Raw genomic sequence first — 7,189 nt, forward strand, 5'->3', positions numbered from 1 at the left:
CACTGTACCGCCTCCCGTCGGCCGTTCGCCACACCTAAAGCGTTGGCCGATGCTGCTGTCCCCTCCCTCGGCACGGTGACGTCGCCATCAACCCCGGCCTGCCCTCGGTTTCGCCGGAATGCCGTCGCCCGCGCCGGTCTCGCCCTCCGCCTCGCCGGAGTTCCTTCGGCAACCCCTTCCGCCTTGCCCGTACGCCGACCGACGTCGCCGTCTTCTCCGGCATCGCAGCGGTAAGGTCGCCCTCGGGCTCGCCTCCCTTCCACCCGAACACCGCCGGTGTTCGTCGTCGTCGTCTCCGTCCGACATCGCCATCCCCTCCTCCGGTCGGCCGTTCCTCCTCGCCGGCTCATCGTCTCCCTGCGCCGCCACCATCGTCGTCATCGCAGCAGCGTATTCCGCGCCGTCCTCGTCTCCGTGCAGCCGCTGCCGGCTTCCCTCGTCGCCTCCTCGCCGGCCCGGTCGTCGTCGTCATCGTCGTCCTCTCGTCGTCCTCATCGTCGTGGCGTTCGTCCCTCCGTCAAGCCGTTCGCGTTCGTCGTCCGCATTCCGTCAAGTGAGCCGCTGCAGCCCCATCATCGTCTTCGTCCTCGGCTCCGCGTCGTGAAGCCTCGTGCCGGCCGCGTCTCGACTTCGTCCAAGGATCGCCACCGAAGTCGTTCCCTCGCCGTTCGCCTCCGTCGTCCCCGAGCCGACTCCGCCGTGCTCGTTCGTTGTCGTCGTGCCGCGCCTCGTCGCGTGGTGGTAAGGATCTCTCCTCTCGCTGCCCCGTCCTCATCCTTTCGGTGTTGCCCCGTACCCGTTGTGTGGTTGTCGACCCCGGTACCCATGTACCGGTGTCGGTAGTCGTTCGCTTGTGCGTGTGGTGACCGTGTTAGTGTGCCCGCTCGGTAGCCGCGTGGTTTCACGTGTGCAGCCCGCGTGGTGTCTAGTGGAGTCCGCTTGTCGGCCACTCGCCTCGGTTGACACACGGGGTCCGCTTCCGTCAACCCGTGGACCGTGTCTATGTACTCGGCCTACCGCGGTCCTTTAGGTTGACATGTGGGGTCCGCATGTCAACAGCGCAGCCTTCCTGTCTTTTCCAGGCTAGTGCTTCCACATGTTTTATAGTTGCAAAGCTTAATTATAATAATCCGCAAATCTCCATATAACAGCATTAAACTTCGGATGATCGTATCTTGGTCATACGAACTCTGAATCGACCCGTTCAAGTCTCCTAATGTTTGTTATAACCTAAAGAACCCTGTGCTTTCTTTTTATGTATTGTTATTACTTCTTTATAGGGTTTAGCTTTGCTTGTGTGCTTCGCGTAGCTTCTGTCGTTCCGGAGGTTCTCGAAGCGTGGTTCGCGGTCGTCGCCGAAGGTTCAGCAGGCCGTTCTCTCTGAGCAAGGCAAGTCACATCATCCTTGAGCATATTGAATCCCAGTTTATAAAATTATTTTGATTTAAATTAATGCATTATCGCTTTATTTAAATTCCCGCGTTATCACTGTTTTATTTAGCCATGCCTATTTACCTTTGTTATGACCTTATTATTATTGCTATTGTTATTATAACCTTGTTCACCCTAGAATAAACAAAACCCCAACTAGTGGGTACTCTATTCATGGTTCCACTAGTATGAATTTAGGTAGATGCTTCGCTGATTAGTTAGGCAACATTAGGTGGTTTTATAACTCTCGACTTTGGGAATACTCATATCACTTGGACATTATGGAATGGTTGGATTATTGTAGAAATGGACGCACACCTCCCCCTCTATTCAAAACCCTCAAAATGGTTTTAGGCTGGGCTCAGGGTGCATGGTTTTGATAGTAGCACCTTGGCCACATAAGGACCGGTCTTCGGGCCTCTGTTGCAAAGCACTACCGTACTTCCACATGTCTAGTGGGTAAGGCTTAGTTTGTGGCTCAGTCTGGTTATAAACAAAGGTACATGGATGGAGATGGACGAAGTCGAGGGTCGATGGACATCTCTAGGACAAATGAAGGCTACACGAGCTGCGGCCCGGTAGTCGAAATGTCATGTCACAAGGCTGGTGTCCTGCTGCTAGGGGCTCAGTCCTGCCTACCTGTCCTGGAGGTTCCGGCCGTAGGTGGGGTTGGGTCGGTACCCTTGTCTATGGCTAGGATGGGTTGGAAACTATGTGTCACATCCTGATTTTTGTTTCAGGATTTATAAATTATTTAATAAATTATTATTAGAATTTATATTAAATGTTCATTAATTTACAAGTGAAGTTAAATGTGGGAAATAAAATTTCCTAAATATAAAGCATGGATGGATTTAATTTTTTTTTTAAATTCTCCATGGTTAATTATACTCTCTGGAATATTCTCGGATTTTTCAGAGCTCAATTCCTAATTTTAATCATACAAAGAGCATTTCAGTAATTACCCACATATTAAATTAATCATTAAATGGTCTAATTATAATTTTGTTAAGTACTTTGAGTGTGCAAGTATTTTCAAGATTTTTCTTGGAATTATTTGAGCATCGGAAGTATTTTTAACAATTCAAAGATCATTTCATTGATTAATTTAATTGGAAAAAGTAAATAAAAATCCTCCTCCTCAGCTTGGGCCATTTTTGGCCCATTCCTTCCTTTCCTTCCTCTCTCTTCCGCCGGCCCAACCCGAGCCTTCATCCTCTCTTCTTCTCTCAGCCAAAGTCCGGTTTTGCTCCCTCTTCTAATCAGGCTGAGAAAAGAAAAGCCCGGCAAGAAGTCTATTATCCTTCCCCCGCGCTACTGTTCATCTTCCAGCTCCAGCCGCCGGCTGTAGCTGAGCCGAGCCGCCTTGCCGAGTCGCCTTGCCGCGCCGTTTCCTCCCCAATCTCTCCCCTTTTCTTCCGATTGTTTGAGGGGTTTTTATCCTCTCGTTCTCCTCTACCTTTCCCCTCAAGAATAGGAGCATTTCGTTGAGTATCTTATCCGAATCGAACTCGTTTTTGAGTTTATCTCCAAAACCGAGTTTTTGATTTCCCGGATCGATTTCTTGCGGGAGGAGTCCGATCTCTTCAATCCAAGGCTATAAATAGGAGCCCCTAGTCCTCCTCTTTCGTTTGCCCCCTCTCCCGTGGTCTCCCGTGTCCCGTAGCCTCGCCGCCACCACCGCCTAGCTCACCGGTTGCCGCCGGCCATCTCCGGCGAGGTAGCGCAGCCGTCTCCGTCGTCGTCGCCGCTTGCCGCTGCCGCGTTTAGGTGCGCCGTGGTGAGGGGAAGCCCGGCCGCCCGTCCCCTTTCGTCGCCGGCCACCGGAGCTCCATCTCCGGCGAGGTCCGAGCCGCCGCCGCCGTTCATCTCGTCGCCGGCCGTCGTCGTTCGTCGTTTGGTTCGAGGGTGAGTACCGTTGGGTTCATCTCGTCGTCCTCTATGTGTTCATGTCCTCCAAATCCGCAGCCGGTCGCTCTATCTCCGGCGAGGTCGTCATCTTGGTTCGGCCGCCATTGATGATGTCATCATGACATCATCGGTTTTTCTTTTTCCCGTTTTTCTAATAGATTAAATCTTCTGAAAATCATAACTAAATAACTGTAGATTCGATTCGAGTGGTTCAAGTTGCTAAATTTTTCTAAAATCAAGATCTACATGTTAAAAATATTCACATGTACTGTTTATGCTTGTTTTTTACTGTTTTGTTGATTTTTATTCTTTCGCTTTAGTTTCCGACGTTCCGGAGGAGAGCGTTTTCGTTGAGCAAGGTTCGGAAGTGTTTGCGGAAGCTCAAGGCAAGTCACACAGATCCCAAATAACCCTTTGAGCATGTTGAACCCGTTTAAAGCTATTATTTTATTTCAACTATGCATTATTTTTTAATGTCATCGGGTGGTGAGCCTTTCCCCGTTAATTAATGGCCGAAGATGATCTTATTTTCCTATGGGTTATAATTTGATTAGCATGAACCTTATATATTGGTTTGGTTCAGCTAAATGCTATATGTATGTTTGCTTAGCCATGCTTAGAAACATTAGCTAATTAAAGGGGATTAAATATAAATTATATTATATTATTCTTATTAATTATGGTTATATTTAATGGTAGCTCACGATGATAATTAAAACCTGGTTAAGGTGGGTTGTGAGCATATGGTTTTGATGGTTGTGCTCATGGTAATTAAGGACCGGTTCGCGAGCTACTGTTGTGAAACATTTACCGTGCCAACCACAAGCCAGCATGGGCAACGGCTTTACCTTTTGTATAGCATGGTTCATTATAGTGTGCCAGACTGTGAAGCGGCGAGAAGTCCGTGGGGGTCGCTGGGGAGTCCATTTGCCTCTGGTTTTGAGGGGGAGATTATGATCCAGGAACGGTGCACTGTTTTGAGTTGTGTTGTGCAAAGAGTATTGTCACGATTTCCCCCTTTGCAATGCCGTGGTGGTATTTCGGGGCATGGCAACATGTGTGGAATCGTGTCTTGTGGGTACAGTGGTACACCTCTGGCCAGAGTAAAACTATTCGAATAGCCGTGCCCGCGGTTATGGGCGAGTTGAGCAATGTTTTTCGTGATTAGTCTCACACTACTCATCCATGTTAATAATGTGATAATTAATTTGACTCCTGGTTTGGAATGAATAATTCATGGTTTGGAGGTTTGATCTGTACGACCGGGGTTGGTTGTTCAGGTTTGGTTGGGCCTAAGCAGCATGGGTGTGCTGTTTAGTGTTGATTAAAATTGATGATTAACTACTCTACTGTTTTACTTATCTTAAATCTTTGCTAAATGCTGCTTTTGCAAATGAGACTATATTATGCCATCCTTTGGAATCCTTGTGCACTTGCATATTTGCTGTGTGGCTTGTTGAGTATGTCATATGCTCATTCTTGCAATAATCATCAAACCTCAGTTGAAGATAAAGGATCCAGAAGGAGAAGACGTTTGGCTTATACCCCAGTTGAGCTGCCTGTGGGAGTGGAGCTGAAGCCATTGCTAGACCGTTAATTCCGCTGCTGTTTTCTTTTCTTTTTAAGTATGTAACGTTATTATTAAGATGGATTTGTATATTAAAATTGTCAGTTTGTGTACCTCGGCTGATTCCTGGACGAGGATTTTATGCACAAATAAGTTCGGAAATTACTAGTGAATTTCCGGGCGTGACACTATGTCATGTCTTACGTCCGTATGCCGTGGTGGTATGTTGGGACGTGGTTACACGTGAGGAAGACGTGTCTTGTGGGTAAAGATGTACACCTCTGATCAGAGTATAATCTATTCGAATAGCCACGCCCTCGGTTATGGGCAAGCCTAGCAATGTACCCAAGTTAGTGTTTTAATTCTTAAAATTTTCTTAACAACTAAAATGTGGAATGGTTGGCCTTGCTGGGGGTGTCTTCTTCTGTTTGTTCATCAAGATAGTCTTTGATATCGAAAGAGAACAGATCGGCTAAGGCCTGCAAGAAGAAATTTGAAGACAGTTGATTATCAAAATGAGTTATTCAGCCGATTCAAGATTTTCATAGACAAGACTTACTGGGATGGCAGGAGCGGCTGGTTGTTCTTCTTCCTCAACATGGTGACTTCCTATAGCCAATGGAGTTCAATCACTTGATGTTTGTTGTACAGGAGGTGAAGATGGGGGAGGAGGCTGTAAAAAGACAAATGTTAAGTAAATATCAGCTATGATTGGATTAATGAAAATAATTATACACAATAGTCTTTCTGGTGGAGCTGGTTTAAGTGTTGTTGCTGCCAATTTCTTACAGCAGTTTTCTTTTTCTACAAAGATGAGATTTATAAGTGATCGGCTGTGAATGAAATAGTTTTAAAAGGAAATCAGAGAGAGATGTTTACCCTTGAGAAATGAGCTGGGGCAGAAGGAGTTGGAGGAGTTTGTTTGGATGAAGCCGATGGAGTTTTTTCTGTGTCACTTACTTCGGCTGCGGCTTGATCAACATCTTCTTCAATCTCTTCTTCACGCAAAGCTTGCTCAATGGATGGTGTCGACGGGGGATACCCGTAGACCGGATATAGAGAGTATTGGGGTACGCCGGTATAAGGATCTACGTAGTACGACATCGAGCAATCAAAAGACAAGAATTATACTGGTTCAGGCCCCTTGACAGGTAATAGCCCTAATCCAGTTGATATGGGATTATATGGTGGAAAACACAGATTACAAAGGAAAAGACTTAACTCGGGAGATTCGACGAGATCGTAGTCGAGATGATCCGACTAGCTCTCGTCGACTTGGCTCTTTGTAGGCTCTGACTTCGTAGGCTGTGTTGGTTGTCTAGGCTTTGAGATTCGATGAGCTATGGCCTCCGCGGGGGGTCCCTTTTATACCGTAGGTTGGGCGATATCTGAGTAGGACTCGGATGTACCAAACCTGATACGATACGTAGGTAACCCAATTCTTGTTCGAGAAGGTTTCTCCTTGTTTGTTGTCTTTACGAAGAATTTCCTTAAGTGCTAGAGGATTTATCCATATACACGTGGATATACCTTGTCGATACGTGACGTATATCGTAGGGTGAAGGGTATGCCTAACCCGTAACCCTGACAGTAGCCCCCGACTTCTGCTCAAAAATGAACTCGTGAGACCGTTTGCGACTCCAGGTGTCGAGAACGTTGCCATTCCAGGTGCGAGAACCAAGGAGATGACGTGTAATCGAGCGCACCGTTTGAAGTCCAACGGTCACGAATGAATTTTGAACTGAAGTCCAAAAACCACCATGCACAACGGACATAGAAATCTCCGGCGGGGATTTCTCCTATTTCCTTGGAATTCGCACCGTCGGGAGTGCGTCTATTTAAAGGTATTTAGGGCGTGAGCTTTGAGGTCCGCCTACTTCATTAAGTATACACTGCTCCTTTGCATTCCTCGCCTTCCTCGCCGCCGCAAAAAGCCCTAGCCTCACCGATTCATCGTCCGTTTCCGGCGATCTTCCGGCGATCTCCCGACGGCCATGGATCTTGGGAAGTCGACCTCCACCGCCGCGACCCTGAAGAAACTTCAGGAGGAGGGTGGCCTCCCTGGCCACGACAAGGCAGAGAGGGAAGCAGGAGGTACTACTCCCCAGCCCGTCCTAGGTCGCATGGTTGCGATTGAGGATTACATTGTCTGCGGGTTTCTTCCTCCCCCCTCTGAATTCCTTTTGCTGGTCTTAAACTTCTATGGGCTTTCACTTTTGCACTTGAATCCCAACTCCATCGCATTTCTCAGCATTTTCGTGCATCTTTGTGAGGCCTACA

General features: G+C 47.5%; 1 long non-coding RNA gene across 1 annotated transcript; it reads left to right on the plus strand.

Moving 5' to 3' along the window:
- The first annotated feature begins 2,731 nt into the window (after window positions 1-2,731).
- On the plus strand, window positions 2,732-5,248 carry LOC136357190 (uncharacterized). The gene is made up of 3 exons (XR_010742370.1): window positions 2,732-3,339; window positions 3,663-3,728; window positions 4,845-5,248. It is a non-coding gene; the product is annotated as an uncharacterized lncRNA (long non-coding RNA).
- The last annotated feature ends 1,941 nt before the right edge of the window (window positions 5,249-7,189 follow it).

The sequence above is a fragment of the Oryza sativa genome, chromosome 7, assembly GCF_034140825.1.
Source record: "Oryza sativa Japonica Group chromosome 7, ASM3414082v1".
NCBI lineage: Eukaryota > Viridiplantae > Streptophyta > Magnoliopsida > Poales > Poaceae > Oryza > Oryza sativa.